A 17,868-nucleotide genomic window follows, 5' to 3' on the forward strand; every position below is an offset into this window, starting at 1 on the left:
TGCCTGCCACTCGGAAAACGACCCGTTTATTCCAACTCTTTGCTTTCTGTCCGCCAACCAGTTCTCTATCCAAGTCAATACCTTGCACCCAATCCCATGTGCCTTAATTTTGCACGCTAATCTCTTATGTGGGACCTTATCGAAAGCCTTCTGAAAGTCCAAATACACCACATCCACTAGTTCTCCCTTATCTATTTTACCAGTTACATCCTCAAAAAATTCCAGTAGATTAGTCAAGCATGATTTACCTTTTGTAAATCCATGTTGACTTTGTCCGATCCTGTCACTGCTCTGCTGTTACATCTTTTATAATAGACTCTAGCATTTTCCCCACTGCCGATGTCAAGCTTACCGGTCTATAATTCCCCGCTTTTTCTCTACCACCTTTTTTGAATAGTGGGGTAACATTAGCTACCCTCCAATCCATGGGTACTGTTCCAGAGTCTATCGAGTTCTGGAAGATGACCAGCAATGCATCTACTATTTCTAGGGCCACTTCCTTAAGTGCCCTGGGATGTAGATTATCAGGCCCTGGGGATTTATCGGCCTTCAGTCCCATCAATTTTCCTAACACCATTTCCCTACAAATACTGGTTTCTTTCAGTTCCACCCTTTCATCAGACCCTATGTTCCCCAGCATCTCTGGGAGGTTATTTGTGTCCTCCTTTGTGAAGACAGAACCAAAATATGTATTTAGTTGGTCTGCCATTTCTTTGTTCCCCATTATAAATTCCCCTGATTCTGACTGCAAGGGACTTACGCTTGACTTCACCAATCTTTTTCTCTTCACATATCTATAAAAGCTTTTATAGCCAGTTTTTATGTTCCCTGATAGCTTACTCTCATATTCTATTTTCCCTTTCTTAATTAATCCCTTTTTCCTCCTTTGTTGAATCCTAAACTGCTCCCAATCCTCAGGATTATTGCTTTTTCTGGCCAATTTATATGTCCTCTCTTTGGATCTTATGCTATCCCTAATTTCCCTTGTTAGCCACAGTTGAGTCACCTTTTTGTTTTATTTTTATGCCAAACTGGGATAAACAAATTCTGTAGCTCATCCATTCGGTCTTTGAATGTTTGCCATTGCCTGTCCACTGTCAACCCTTTGAGTGCCATTCCCCAATCAATCCTACCCAACTCGCTCCTCAGACCATCATAGTTTCCTTTATTTAAATTGAGGACCCTAGTCTCTGATTCAACTACTTCATTCTCCATCTTAATGAAGAATTCGATCATATTATGATCGCTCCGACCCAAGGGGCCTCGTACAACAAGATTGCTATTTAATCCTTTCTCGTTACATAATACCCAGTCTAAGATGGCCTGATCTCTGGTTGGTTCCTCGACATATTGGTCCAGGAAACCATCCCGCAAACACTCCAGGAATTCCTCCTCCACAGTATTGTTACTAATTTGGTTGGCCCAATCTATATGATACCAAAAGGCTTGTCATGGAACCGTACCCCAGGAAGCACATGCACTTCATGGGGAAATTGTGTAAAATGGACCCCACGGTATCTTGTGTGGTTGTCTCATTAAATATAAATCCTGCTATCTGTGCATGAGTTGGTTGTTGCACAGGGAACAATGTTGCCACAAAGGTGGGATGTTTGGCACAGCAGCAGAATTTAAGCAGTGTTGCTGTGCCTTAAAGGGGAAATAACCTTTGTAAACTGGCTCAAAAATTTGGATCCAAACTTGAAAGAGGCACACGTCTGAAAGAAGTGCAAGTAGGAGGGCAGAGAGAGGACTGCTCCCTTCACAGAGAGGGATCTGCAGGTGATGCTGTAGGAGATGCACCAAAAGATCATTCTTTTCCCCAAGAGGCACCCTCTCCAGAAGACTACACAAGGCACATCGAGATCAATGTGCCATCCGTGAGGAGGAAATCCATTATATTTTCGACCCACAGGAACCTTGCCAAAATAAGTATATCCTACATTTAGTTGTATTAAGTAGTATAGGATGCCTGCATCTCAGATAGCTGCTTTTTTATTTTGTGTAAATATGTTTCTCAATTGAGAAACCTAGCCTTAGTCATACTATCACAAGGCACCCCATACTGATGTTGGACACAATTTGCATCTTCCATGAAAATCTTGCAATACTGTAGCTCACTTATCTGCACATTAAGACCTACAGCAACTTTTATTCTGCCTACTCATGAGAAGTCGATTTTCATTCCCTTTGCTGGGCGGAGATAGGAAGGTAGTACGCTAAAATTTGTGACACCACACTTACTGTCCCGTTCCCACCAATTTCTGGGCTGCCACCCATTTGGTGGGGTCCTCCATATGGGCAGTCAAGGTGCCTGCTGAAACAGGTGGGTGAATCATTGACCTGTACAAATTGGGCTCCTATGACAGACTTAGGACCTGATTCAATTTTGGGCTTCAATTAAGCAGTATATGTGCCCAGTGGAACTGTTTGTAAAGCACCCTAACCAGTGGTTCTCAAAGGGATTGCTGGAGGCTGCCCCATAAAAAGTTAAGGTAAGTTTTTGAATGATTTTTGTGGGCCTTGGAGGAGCATAAAGGCTCCCCTTGGCACCATGGAAAAATGTCGCATCTGTTAATGGTCATTGTGTCCCCACTGCCCCCCCCTCACCCCGCCTCTGCTATCCCCTGCACTGCCCTGATCAGCCAGCTCCCTGTCCATACTCCAAATGTGAAGCCAGCTCACTTATGGCATGTTAATGAGGCCTGACCATGAAAATTGGTCGGGTTTCTCGCCAGTGACATTGGGCAGGTGGTAGGGGTACACCACCCTCGGTCCGGAAAATGTCTGCCCAAACTGAAAAGTGCGCCATGGTCTCAGACATGTTTTGGGAAGCAGGATGGTCACATGCATTGCCATGTCAGGGCTTTTCAACCTTCACCACTTCACCAAATAATTTTTGATTGCAGGAAAAAAAGCACATATTACAGATGATGGATGCGAAGAATTGAAGTTGGCCCAGCCAACCTGAAGCCCCGAACAAGTGACCCTGGAAACAGTGAGGCTGGCAAATGGCAAGGGTCATTCAGGAGTGTATTATTCACCTACGTATTAATACTTACTCTGCTTGCCTCTAATCCTTCACCTATTCAGACACTTTGCCATTCACTAATTTAACATTAGCAACATGTCACACCATGTATCAGCAAATCACACTTCTTACAAAGGCCCTGGATTTCCTCATTGTCTTCAGCACTTACATTGTTGTTATACTGTTATCGCACCAAAAGGATCAAAGAGATTTGAGTTTTAGCACATTATACCAGTTATGCGCCGTTATTGCTCTAAACACAAATTTCCTTGATCTTTTTAACTGTTCCAATCTTATGCCTGTCGAAGCTCCTCAGGGATCATCTGCATAACTACAATGTTCAAGTACATGGAGGTTTTCTGGGTAAAGCTGCTCCTGCAATTGATGTTACTTTACAGCCGAAAAATAGTCTAAAACCTCACCCCTACACTTCAAAGAAGAATGAGCGAGGAGTTGGTGATCTGAAGAGGGCCCCAATTTCACTTGCTGATTACAGGCTTCCGAGAAAACTTTTTTTTGACCCCTTCCTTCACATTTAGTAATTACTGGCAGCTGCACTTCATTTTTCTCTGGTGCTTTCCTCTTTTCCCAGGAAAGATTTTAGGACCCCTGACTTTCCCCACCCCCAAACTCACACTCAGTTTGACTTCGGACAAGGTATTGACCCATGAGAATACTACACTATACTACCATACTAGAGGAGGTGTTGCAGCAGCAGCATGTCCAGGACAGGAGAATCAGGCACCATAGCTGAGGATGGAGGGCATGACCCTCCCCAACTTGTGTACAGATCACACAGTTGTACGAGGACTTCTCCGAGGTGCTGTGCCTCTCCAAGGATGCCATTGGCCATCTCTGCCAACCTTCATTACGAAGATTTGAAGACTCGCTCCACTGCTACGACTACTTTGTCCCTGGCAATTAAAGTGACAATGGCCCTCAACTTTTATGTCTCCACATTCAAGGGCGCCACAGGGAATCGGTGCAGCATTAACTAGGGAGCTGCACGGGCATCTATCGTACAGGTGACGGATGCCCTCTTTCAGAGAGCAGCCGAATTCATCCACTTTGGCTTCACCCCCAGACAGCAGAGGCACAGAGCCAGGGACTTCTTTTTTTCATGGGATGTAGACGTCGCTGGCAAGGCCAGCATTTATGGACCATCCCTAGTTGCCCTTGAGAAGGTGGTGGTGAGCTGCCTTCTTTGAGACCGCTGCAGCCCGTATGATGAAGATAGACCCACAATGCTGTTAGGGAGGGAGTTCCAGGATTTTGACCCAGCAACGATCAAGGATCGGCGATATACTTCCTAGTCAGTATGGTGTGTGACTTGGAGGGGAACTTGGAGGTAGTGGTGTTCCCATATGCCTGCTGCCCTTGTCCTTCTAGGTGGTAGAGGTCGCAGGTTTGGAAGGTGCTGTTGAAGAAGCCTTGGCGAGTTGCTGCAGTGCATTTTGTAGATGGTACACACTGCAGCCATGGTACACCGGTGGTGGAGGGAGTGAATGTTTAAGGTGGTGGATGAGGAGCCAATCAAGTGGGCTGCTTTGTCTTGGATGGTGTCGAGCTTCTTGAGTGTTATTAGAGCTACACTCATCCAAGCAAGTAGAGAGTATTCCATCACACTCCTGACTTGTGCCTTGTAGATGGTGGAAAGGCTTTGGGGAGTCAGGAGGTGAAACACTCACCACAGAATACCCAGCCTCTGACTTGCTCTTGTTGCCACAGTATTTATGTGGCTGGTCCAGTTAAGTTCCTGGTCAATGGTGACCCCCAGGATGTTGATGGTGAGGGATTCGACAATGGTAATGCTGTTGAATGTCAAGGGGTGGAGGTTAGACACTCGCTTGTTGGAGATAGTCATTGCCTGGCACTTGTGTGGCACGAATGTTACCTGCCACTTATCAGCCCAAGCATGAATGTCGTCCAGGTCTTGCTGCATGCGGGCATGGACTGCTTCATTATCTGATGAGTTGTGCATGGCACTGAACACTGTTGCAGTCATCAGCGAACATCCCCACTTCTGACCTTATGATGGAGGGAAGGTCATTGATGAAGCAGCTGAAGATGGTTGGGCCTAGGACACTGCCCTGAGGATCTCTTGCAGTGATGTCCTGAGGCTGTGATGATTGACCTTCAATCACCACAACCATCTTCCTTTGTGCTAGGTATGACTCCAGCCAGTGGAGAGTTTCCCCCCCCGATTCCCATTGACTTCAGTTTTACTAGGGCTCCTTGATGCCACACTTGGTCAAATGCTGCCTTGATGTCGAGGGCAGTCACTCTCACCTCACCTCACCTCAGGAATTCAGCTCTTTTGTCCATGTTTGGACCAAGGCTTTAATGAGGTCTGGAACCGTGTGGTCCTGGCGGAACCCAAACTGGACATCAGTGAGCAGGTTATTGGTGAGTAAGTGCTGCTTGATAGCACTGTCGACGACACCTTCTATGACTTTGCTGATGATTGAGAGTAGACTGATGGGGCAGTAATTGGTCGGATTGGATAACTGGATAATTGGATCCTCCAGGGTGCAGGGTGTCACAGTGGCCTGCACATGGCACTGGAGGTGCTAACTGAGCAGCCGCTGGCATATGTGAATAGGCAGGGGCTCCATTCCCAGGACCTTCAGCTCGTCTGTGATGCAAACCAGGCCGAGTCTTCACTCGCCACTGCAAGGGCATCTAATCAGGGCAGATTCTGCAGGATATCTTCTGCAGTGGCAGTTCCTTAGTCTTACCTTCTTCTACATAGCCTACCATTTGACACTGATTCTGATCTCTTTGTCCTAGCAGCACCTTACCAGGAATTTTTACCTGTGTGAAGAAGTCCGAACCTACAGTTTATCTGCTGACTTACTATAATGTTCCTAAATAACAAATCACGAGACAAGTGCCCAGTATATTTCAAAGCAAAAAAATATTTTATTCCAAGTTAAGGGAACACAGGAACAGGAATAGGCCATGCAGCCCTCAAGCCTGCTCTGCCATTCAATTAGATCTTGGGTAATCTGTACCTCAACTCCATTTACCTGCTTTTGATTCATATCCCTTGATACTCCTACCTAACAAAAATCTATCGAGCTCAAACTTGAAAATTTCAATTGACCACAGTCTTTTGGGGGAGAGAGTTCTAGGTTCCCACTACCCTTTGTGTGAAAAAGTGCTTCCTGATTTCACTCTTAAATTGCCGAACTCTAATTTTAAGATTTTGCCCTCTTGTTGTGTATTCCCCCACCAGAGAAAATAGCTTTTCTGTATCTACCCTGTCAAATCCCTTTATCATTTTAAACACCTCGATTAGATCACCCCTCAATCTTCTAAACTCGAGGGAATACAAGCCAAGTTTATGTAACCTGCCCTTATAATTTAATCCTTTAAGCCCTGGTATCATTCTGGTGAATCTGCACTGTACTCCTTGCAAGGCCAATATATCTTTCCTGAGGTCCAGTTCCCAAAACTGAACACAGTATTCCAGATGAGGTCTGACCAAGGCTCTGTACAACTGAAGCATAAGTTCCTCACTTTTGTATTCCAACCCCCTTGAGATAGAGGCCAACATTTCATTAGACTTTCTGATTTCTTTTTGTGCCTGTCCACTAGTTTTTAGTGATTTGTGTACATGGTCACCTAAATCTCTTTGCTCCTTCACAGCTCCTAGTCTCTCACCATTAATAAACTATTCCGATTTGTCTTGCTCATATGCAAAGTGGATGTCCTCACAATTCACAAGAATTTGGTTCTGCTTGTAAGGATAAGACTGTCAGTTAAGGAGTGTGTTTCAGCTGCGATGGGAGAGGTGAAGTGAGAGATGTGGGGGTGTGAGGATGTTGGGGTGGAGGATGCTGTTTTGGAGATGTGCAAGGCAGTTGGTGAGTGTTAGTTGAGTTGTAGGCACCCTTACTCAGACTGTAGTGTGAATGGTTAGCAGTGTGAGTGTTTCTTTACAAGGGTGAAGGGTGTGACAGTACAAAGAGTGGGCAAGGAGGCAAGGGAGAGTGTAATGACATGTGACCCTTGCTAGCCATTGTGAAGTGTTTTCACTTCTTTCTGCACAGTTGATCACTCCTGGGTGTGAGGAGTTCGGAGTCAGTGCCAGTGCCAGCTTCCTGCAGTTGGCACGACTGATGTTGGGGTCCGGCTTGGTGAAAGGAAGACTCAGGAGTGTGAGACTCCTGTCTTGTATTTCTTGGAGGAGGGCTTGAAGATCTTTATCAGCGAAGCCGGTTATGCTTTCTCTGCCTACTGCCCTGGCGTGGTGCCCAGTGGGCACAGCTGGAGCCTAAGTAGGCATGATGGTGCCAAGCTGGACTGTGTTGTGGGTGAGAGATGCCATCAAATAATTTGATGGAAATTGCCAACAAACCCACTTGTCGGCTGCTTACTTTGGTGTCGGGCAGTGTTTATCTACTGCTGGGGTCTGCAGAGTACATTTAAAGAATTACATTATTGTTGCACTGGAGGGGGTCAGCAACTAAACAGGGCGTAATATTGACTTTGGGCAATGGAAGCGGAAATCGGGAGAGCTGTAAAATGGGCTGCCGATTTGCTATGAGGAGTGTCAATGTAGCAGTGGTGAGTTAGGGTGAGAGGAAGGAGTAGATCAGCTCAAAATCAACTGCTGGGCAATCAATTTTTTTTATTCATTCCTGGGATGTGGGCATCGCAGGCAAGGCCAGAGTTTATTGCCCATTACTAATTGCCCTTGAGAAGGTAGTGGTGAGCTGCCTTCTTTGAGACCGCTGCAGTCCGTATGATGAAGATAATCCCACAGTGCTGTTAGGGAGGAAGTTCCAGGATTTTGACCCAGGGATGATGAAGGATCGGCGATATACTTCCAAGTCAGCATGGTGTGTGACTTGGAGGGGAACTTGGAGGTGGTGGTGTTCCCATGCACCTGCTGCCCTTGTCCTTCTATGTGGTAGAGGTTGCAGGTTTGGGAGGTGCTGCCGAAGAAGCCTTGGCGAGTTGCTGCAGTGCATCATGTAGATGGTACACACTGCAGCCACGGTGCACCAGTAGTGGAGGGAGTGAATGTTTAAGGTGGTGGATGGGGTGCCAATTAAGCAGGGTGCTTTGTCCTGAATGGTGTCGAGCTTCTTGAGTGTTGGAGCCGCACTCATCCAGGCAAGTGGAGAGTATTCCATCACACTCCTGACTTGTGCCTTGTAGATGGTGGTAAGGCTTTGGGGAGTCAGGAGGTGAGACACTCACCACAGAATACCCAGCCTCTGACCTGCTCTTGTAGCCACAGTATTTATGTGACTGGTCCAGTTAAGTTTCTGGTCAATGGTGACCACCAGAATGTTGATAGTGGCAGATTTGGCGATGGTAATGCCGATGGTTAGACCCTCTTTTATTGGAGATTGTTATTGCCTGGCACTTGTGTGGTGCGATTGTTACTTGCCACTTATCAGCCCAAGCCTGAATGTCATCCAGGTCTTGCTGCATGTGGGCATAAACTGCTTCATTATCTGAGGAGTTGCGAATGGAACTGAGCCCTGTGCAATCATCAGCGAACATTCCCACTTCTGACCTTATGATGGAAGGAAGGTCATTGATGAAGCAGCTGAAGATGGTTGGGCCTAGGACACTGCCCTGAGGAACTCCTGCCGCAATTGGCCTCCAACAACCACAACCATCTTCCTTTGTGCTAGGTATAACTCCAGCCAGTGGAGAGTTTTTCCCCTGATTCCCATTGACTCCAATTTTACTTCAATTGCTGCCAAATGGCTCTGGTTACAGGCACGTGATGTCACCCTCCCACTTCTGCTCCGTCATCATCATATTGCGGAAGCTCTTCTTGCTGTGATGGCTCCATGTCCTGTCCCCTCTAGCACAGTGAAGTTGTGCAGAATGCGGCAGACAACCACAATGCAGGAGATACTCTCCGGACTGTACTGCAGAAAGCCCGCAGACCTGTACAGGCAGTGAGAACAGTCTGATGTGGTGCCCTATGATGGCTCTGGTGGTCCCATGGCTCTGGTTGTATCTGTTTTGCAGCAAGCATGGCTTATGAACAGGTGTCATGAGCCATGTGTACAGAGGATAGCCCTAGTTCTCCTCACAGCCAGCCTCTGACAAGCTGGATGAGGTCAAATATTGGGGGGCTGGTGGACTGGTGCAGTACGTAGGCATCATGACAGATACCAGGAAACCGGGCACAGCCCTGCATGACTTGTTGGCAATGATCACTTATCAGCTGAGCATTGATGGAGTAATATCCTTTCTTATTCATGAAGGCTGCTGGCTGATTGGGAGGTGCTGTCATGGCTACCTGCACACAGTCAATGACAGCTTGTGCTTATGAGCCTGCTGTGGCAGCAAAGCTGCAGCCCTTTCCTGCTGACTGATACTGTCCATGAGGAATGTAATGTGGTGCAACGAGGGCATCAGTGACCTGCTTGATGCAGATGGAGGTTAGATTGACTATGTGATTGAAGTGCCCTGCTGCAGTCTGGCCTGAACCTGAAGCAAAATAGTTAAGTGAGTGTACTCACTTTGACTGCCACAAGCAATGCATAGCCAGCTGGGAGAGTGGGTTGCAGGTCTTGTTGTAAGAGGCTGCACAAGTCTATGGCAGCCTCTCTGGAGACGCATAGGCTCTTGATGCACTGATCCTTAGAAAATTGGAAGTAACTAACTGAGACTATAGATCCCACTGGCAAGGTAAGGGTGCTTGTGAACAGCCCTCCTCATCTGTGAACCCTGACTACAGCTCCTTAAGGTTCCCTGCCCTGCTGCTGCTCCTGTTGCTCCTCTTCCTTCTCTTCCTTGAACCACACTAGAGTGTCTAGGATGACTCACATCTGAAGCTTGTGCTTCTTGAGGGTGCAGAAGCAGAATAATAGTGAAAAAAAGGAAATTAACATAGAAACATAGAAGATAGGAGCAGAAGTAGGCCATTCGGCCCTTCGAGCCTGCTCCGCCATTCAATGAGATCATGGCTGATCATCCAAATTCAGTACCCTGTCCTTGCCTTCTCCCCATATCCCTTGATCCCTTTAGCCTTAAGAAATATATCCAACTCTTTTTTGAATATATTTAATGAACTGGCCTCCACCGCCCTCTGTGGCAGAGAATTCCACAGGTTCACCACTCTCTGGGTGAAGAAATTCCTCCTCCTTTCAGTCCTAAATGGCTTACCCCTTATCCTTAGACTATGACCCCTGGTTCTGGCCTCCCCGGCCATCATAAACATTCTTCCTGCATCTAGTCTGTCCAGGCCTGACAGAATTTTATAGGTTTCGATGAGATCCCCTCTCAATCTTCTAAACTCCAGTGAGTATAAGCCCAATCGACACAATCTCTCCTCATACGTCATTCCTGCCATCCCAGGTATCAGCCTGGTGAATCTTCGCTGCACTCCTTCCATGGCAAGTACGTCCTTCCTCAGGTAAGGTGACCAAAACTGCACACAATACTCAAGGTGCGGTCTCACCAAGGCCCTGTACAACTGTAGCAAGACATCCTTGTTCCTGTACTCGAACCCTCTTGCTACGAAGGCCAACATACCATTTGCCTTCTTAACCGCCTGCTGCACCTGCATGCTTACCTTCAGCGACTGGTGCACAAGAACACCCAGGTCTCTTTGCACTTCCCCTTCTCCCAATCTATTGCCATTTAAATAATAATCTGACTTCCTGTTTTTGCCACCAAAGTGGATAACCTCACATTTATCCACATTATAGTGCATTTGCCATGTTTCTGCCCAATCACCCAACCTGTCCAAATCGTACTGGAGTTTCACGACATCCTCCTCACAGCTTACCCTCCCACCCAGCTTTGTGTCGTCTGCAAATTTGGAGATATTACATCCAATTCCCTCGTCCAGATCATTAATATATATTGTGAACAGCTGGGGTCCTAGGACCGATCCTTGCGGTACCCCACTAGTCACTGCCTGCCACTCGGAAAACGACCCGTTTATTCCAACTCTTTGCTTTCTGTCCGCCAACCAGTTCTCTATCCAAGTCAATACCTTGCCCCCAATCCCATGTGCCTTAATTTTGCACGCTAATCTCTTATGTGGGACCTTATCGAAAGCCTTCTGAAAGTCCAAATACACCACATCCACTGGTTCTCCCTTATCTATTTTACCAGTTACATCCTCAAAAAATTCCAGTAGATTAGTCAAGCATGATTTACCTTTTGTAAATCCATGTTGACTTTGTCCGATCCTGTCACTGCTTACCAAGTGCTCTGCTATTACATCTTTTATAATAGATTCTAGCATTTCCCCCACTACCGATGTCAGGCTTACCGGTCTATAATTCCCCGCTTTTTCTCGACCACCTTTTTTGAATAGTGGGGTAACATTAGCTGCCCTCCAATCCATGGGTACTGTTCCAGAGTCTATCGAGTTCTGGAAGATGACCAGCAATGCATCTACTATTTCTAGGGCCACTTCCTTAAGTGCCCTGGGATGTAGATTATCAGGCCCTGGGGATTTATCGGCCTTCAGTCCCATCAATTTTCCTAACACCATTTCCCTACAAATACTGATTTCTTTCAGTTCCACCCTTTCATCAGGCCCTATGTTCCCGGGCATCTCTGGGAGGTTATTTGTGTCCTCCTTTGTGAAGACAGAACCAAAGTATGTATTTAGTTGGTCTGCCATTTCTTTGTTTCCCATTATAAATTCCCCTGATTCTGACTGTAAGGGACCTACGCTTGACTTCACCAATCCTTTTCTCTTCACATATCTATAAACGCTTTTACAGTCAGTTTTTATGTTCCCTGATTGCTTACTCTCATATTCTATTTTCCCTTTCTTAATTAATCCCTTTGTCCTCCTTTGTTGAATCCTAAACTGCTCCCAATCCTCAGGATTATTGCTTTTTCAGGCCAATTTATATGTCGTCTCCTTGGATCTTATGCTATCCATAATTTCCCTTGTTAGCCATGGTTGAGTCACCTTTTTTGTTTTATTTTTATGCCAAACTGGGATGAACAAATTCTGTAGTTCATCCATTCGGTCTTTGAATGTTTGCCATTGCCTATCCACCGTCAACCCTTTGAGTGCCATTCCCCAATCAATCCTACCCAACTCGCTCCTCAGACCATCGTAGTTTCCTTTATTTAAATTGAGGACCCTAGTCTGTGAGTCAACTACTTCATTCTCCATCTTAATGAAGAATTCGATCATATTACGATCGCTCAGACCCAAGGGGCCTCGTACAACAAGATTGGTTAATAATCCTTTCTCGTTACATAATACCCAGTCTAAGATGGCCTGATCTCTGGTTGGTTCCTCGACATATTGGTCCAGGAAACCATCCCGTAAACACTCCAGGAATTCCTCCTCCACAGTATTGTTACTGATTTGGTTGGCCCAATCTATATGTAGATTAAAGTCACCCATGATGACTGCTGTGCCCTTATTGCACGCTTCTTTAATTTCCCTTTTAATGCCATCCCCAACCTCCGCCTTACTGTTGGGAGGTCTATATACCACTTCCACTAATGTTTTTTCCCCCTTAGTATTTCTCAATTCTACCCATACAGATTCCACATCATCAGAGCTAATATCCTTCATTACAATTGTATTAATCCCTTCTTTAACCAGTAATGCTACCCCACCTCCCTTTCCTTTTTGCCTATCTTTCCTGAATATCAAATACCCCTGGATGTTGAGTTCCCAGTCTTGGCCATCCTTGAGCCACGTTTCCGTAATCCCAACCAAATCATATTCGTTTACCTCTATTTGCGCAGCCAATTTGTCCACCTTATTACAAATGCTCCTCGCATTAAGACACAAAGCTTTCAGGCTTGTTTTTTTAATGCTCTTAGACCTATTAGAATTATTATTTACTGTGGCCACGTTTGATTTAAACCGTTGATTTCTCTGACTGCCACTTTTGTTTTTCTCCTTCCTATCTTTTGCTTTTATCCCTGTTTCCCTTTCCTCTGTCTCCCTGCTCAGGTTCCCAACCCCCTGCCATTTTAGTTTAAACCCCCCCGAACAGTGCCAATGGAAAGACTCCTAAGAAATCCAATTATGTGAAATGCAAACAAATACCAATGATTTAAGTGGGTTCAAGTGAGTGTCCCTTTGTTCTACTTCCTATATAATACCTGTACATCCCAATAGTACCGGGCGGGTCCAGCACTTCATGCTACATCCGCTTTGACAGGTTAAAATGACGCCAGGGTCCTACTGATATCATAGGACCTGATTTACATACTTTAATGAGGCTCCTGGGCCACCCTTTCGAAAGCCCCTGGTAAAATGGTTATGGGTGGAATCGGAGTGGGAATGGGGCAGTGTGCAGCAATCTGATTTTAGGGTCTTACCACTTCTTTCCCGCTGGGCAGGGTGAGTTAAATTCGGCCCCGCCGTCTGTGGGCTCAGCAGGCCTTGTTTTTACTGAGAGCAGGTGTTGTCACCTGAGACCAGCAATCCAATCCAAAATCTCTATGGTCTCAAGCTCAATAATATATAAAGTTCACTGGTGTTCCTTTAGTTCATGAGGCGAAGTTATGGGGGATATCTTAGAGTTACCTCCAATTTTCATTCAGAAAAACAATGGTCCATAATTTGCGGTCAGCGGCTAAGCAAAAGCACTCACCGCTGACCTTGAAGAAAGCTGCCCACCGAGTTCTGTGGTGAAAACTTGAGGTTTCTCGACGTGTAATTGATTGTAGCACTGTCAGTAAGGGATTCCTAGGGCGATGCAGCAGTGATGTCACCAAGCTGTCTAATCAGCCAATCACATTGAAGAATTCTCACAGACAGCAAGCCAGAAAATAAAAAGCAGCTTTTATCCTCACTTTTTAAAAATGTTACCAAGAGCGAAATAAAGTTTAGGGCCTAGAAATTCAGTTGTTAGCATCAGCCACTAGCACCTTAGGAGGAGGAGAAGTGGGGCGCTAAGCGGCTAGCGCCCGGGCGCAGCGCGATCTGCGCCTCTCGCGAACTTCACTCAAGATTTAGCGGCGGCGCAAAACCACAGCACCCGCTCAGCTGCGCGCACAGATCCTGACGTCATTTCATGGTGCAACGCCCTTGGTGCGCCCCGAACCGGAACTTCAGTGGTGCCGCCCTTCTGTGCGCCTGGCGCCCCCAGCGACTGGTAGAGGGGAACGGTTCCCAGTTGCTGCGGGGCGCGGGGGATGCTATTTAAAGGGGACTCCTCCTGCATTATAAGTGGCAGCCATTTTGTGGCAATCCTTCTGTGTGAGAGGCGGATATTTGGAGAGAGACAAAGGGAGAGAGCTTTCTGCTTTGATTCAGCGCTCGCACAGGTACTTCTGGCTTCAGGCCAGAGCTTTGCACTTGGATTTAACTTTCAGTGCCATAGCCTTGAGTCGCCACATATAATGGAGGCTGCAATGGGTGGAAACGTTGGCTTACTGCATTGCATTCAAAGGGCTCAGAGATGCCGTGAGAGAGTGCCAGTCATGGCCAGACGGAGAAGGGCCAACAGGCGTCGGCACAGGAGGCCTTACTCACCCAGGGTATATCGCCAGCAGTTCTCATATCTGAACATGTCTGAGGAGCAGTGTGTTTGGAGGCTGCGATTCAAGAAGGGAGGTGGTCACTGAGATCTGCCACCTGCTTCGCAGAGATCTGCAGCCACAGCTGAGGAGCAGGACGTCTCTGTCGGTGGCAGTGAAGGTGATGGTGGCTCTCAACTTCTATGCCACCGGCTCCTTCCAATCCATTACTGGGGACATTGCCAACATCTCCCAGTTCACGGTACATTGCTGCATCCGCCAGGTGACCAATGCCCTTTTCAGAAGGAGACGTCAGTACATCTCCTTCCCCATGACCCTGGACAAGCAGCAAGAGCGTGCAATGGGATTTGGAGGAATAGCGGGCTTCCCCATGGTCCAGGGCACCACTGACTGCATGCATGTGGTTTTGTGGGCACCTCTAGAGAATGCCGCAGATTACCGCAACCGGAAGGGCTACCATTCGCTCAACATCCAGTTGGTGTGTGACCACAGGCAGCTCATACTAGCTGTCAATGCTCGCTTTACAGGCAGAAGCCACGATGCCTTCATCCTGCGCCAGACTTCTGTGGCAGACATTTTCGAAGCCCAGGCTCACCCACGAGGATGGCTTCTCGGGGACAAAGGCTATCCTTTGTGCACCTGGCTGATGATCCCGCTCCGTGCGCCCAGCACCCCTGCTGAAGAGCGATACAATGACAGCCATCAAGCTACCAGGAACGTCATTGAGCACACAATCGGCGTGCTCAAGCAACGGTTCCGCTGTCTGGACCGTTCCGGAGGAGCCCTACAGTACTCGCCTGAGCGAGTCTCCCATTTCGTTGTAGTGTGCTGCATGCTGCACAACCTGGCTATCCTCAGGACTCAGCCACTGCCAGCAGACATTGGAGGACCACCAGAGGAGGGGGAGGAGGAGGAGGAGGAGGAGGTGCACCAAGACGGGAGGGAGGCACAAAGTGCAAGGGCCGTCCGTCGGCGGCTTATTGCAACTCGGTTCTAGGCCTCCTCTCAGGGAATGGCTTGTGCCAATGAAAGAACATGAACGGAGCCACTCCGCAAGCCCTCAGCCGGTCAAGGCAACAAATAGTTCAAAGTGCAAACATGGACAATGTGATTAAAGAAAATTTTTTACTGTGCAAACTCTGTGCCCTTCCCGCATGACAAACTAACTCAGATAAACCCCCCAAAAAACAGTCAGAGACATAAATGGTTCTCACAACCTTCAGAAAATGAAAAAAACAGTTAAACAAAAATGACCATGATCCTCGGCCTTCATATAAAAAACAAACACAACAGTCTCGGCCTTCATATATAAAAAAACATTCTCGGCCTTCATATATAAACACAACATTTGGCCACATCTTCTACTTTTTCCACTGTGAGGGTGATCCACCTCGCTTCTGCGAATGGCCCCTTCCTGCCCTGCAGCTCCTCCTCAATGGGACCCCAGTGGCTGCAGCAAGGCTGGGGGAAGGCTGCTGAGGGTCAGATGGTGAGATGCCAGATGCCCTTGGGGGACGGCCTGGACCAGCTCTTGGCCTGGAGGGCCCGGCTGCTGACTGCTCCAACTCTGCTTGGGTGGCAGCAGTCTGTCCTACGGGTGATGGCAGCTGCAGTGGAGGAGTGACAGTGTTGGCTGCAGGAATGCTGCCAACCTGACAGAGCACAGGCACTCCCTGGTTGGCTGATACACTGGCACTCGCACGTGCCAGCACTGCAGCATGCGCAGCAAGCTGCTGAAGCACAGACTGCTGGGCTGCTGCGGCGCGGCGAGGGCCCCGGCGAAGCCTGGCCAATCCAGTGAGGGTGGCAGCAGTTAGTGCCTGTGTGGCCCTGGTCTGTGTCTGCAACACACCAGCCAGTGAATGCACGGCATGACTGACCACTTGGCTGGAAGCCGCCTGTGCTGCCGCGAAGTCCTGCAGACTCCTTGCCTGTGCTGCACTGAATTCTTGTAGACTCCTGGCCTGTGCTGCCCCAAATTCCTGAGCACTCCTTGCCAGTGACTCTATGGAGTCAGGCATCCTTGCCACTGCAGCCATGAGCTCAGCGTGCCTGCGTTCAGCCTGGGCGCCCATTTCACCAAGGAGCCGCACCTCCTCTGCGCTCACCGTAGCAGGACTGGAGGCCACACTCACCCTCCGGGGAGAAGGCCGCCGAGCTTCCCCACCCCTCCCACGTTGCTGCAGCCCGCTGGGCCCCGGAGCTTCACTCTCCTCAGACCCTTCCCCCCTGCTCCCCTCCAGGGAAGACGTGTCCCCATCATGGCCATGGGCTGCCTCGGCTGAGGGTGGCACTGATGGGCCGGCTTCCTCTTCCTCCTCCTCGAATTCAGAATCACTGACAGTGGCAGCTTGAGGGCCTGCCTCCTCACCTGGCGAATCAGCATCTGAAAGCAGGGAGGCACAAGAGTTGCTTTAGAGTGAGGACAGGGCGGCAGCGAGGGAGGCATGAGTGCTGCTATGCACTGCATTGGTTCGATAGTGGCAAAGGATGCTGGTGTGAGGCACAAGTGGAAAGAGAGAGGTCAAAAAGGCGATGACATTACCATTGCTGTCCAGAACAGGGTCGGCATCTCCACTGGCGACGGGGCCAATCAGCCGGCCTGCCATAATGCGCTCCACACGCTGCTCCAGGTCACTGAGCTATTTGAAGTCAGGATGGCCTCCCCCGGTCCGTCGCTGCTGCCTGCGATTGTGGGCCAGCTTGCCCTGCAAGAGAAAGGATGGCCTCTAAGTACAGTGTCAAGCCCTGATCTTGCCTGCACTGCCTCCCATGGTGGAATAGCCCTGACAGTGTCAAGCCCTCATCTTGCCTGCACTGCCTCCCATGGTGGAATAGCCCTGACAGTGTCAAGCCCTCATCTTGCCTGCACTGCCTCCCATGGTGGAATAGCCCTGACAGTGTCAAGCCCTCATCTTGCCTGCACTGCCTCCCATGGTGGAGTAGCCCTGACAGTGTCAAGCCCTCATCGTGCCTGCACTGCCTCCCATGGTGGAATAGCCCTGACAGTGTCAAGCCCTCATCTTGCCTGCACTGCCTCCCATGGTGGAATAGCCCTGACAGTGTGTAAAGTGCTGAATGTGCAAGTGGTTTTCATGAGAGTCACATAGCTCTTGGATGAGGGCTGGGCATTGGGGCTTTCAGGTCCCTTTGGCCAGAAGCTGAGGTGCACATGCAGGGATGAACAGGATAGTGGAAAGGGTACTCACCCTGACAACCCGAGTGAGGTTGTTGAACTTTTTCCTGCATTGAAGTGGAGTCCTGGCAACCAGACTATTGCTGGTCACCCTGTTTGCCACCTCCCTCCAGGCTTTTCGGTATTCACTGGGAAGTGGCCTCCTCCCACTGTCAGGGAAGAGGACAGGTTGCCTGCGCTCTACTGT

The sequence above is a fragment of the Somniosus microcephalus genome, chromosome 10, assembly GCF_052327205.1.
Source record: "Somniosus microcephalus isolate GS21.2 chromosome 10, FLI_Smic_1.0, whole genome shotgun sequence".
Classification (NCBI taxonomy): Eukaryota; Metazoa; Chordata; class Chondrichthyes; order Squaliformes; family Somniosidae; genus Somniosus; species Somniosus microcephalus.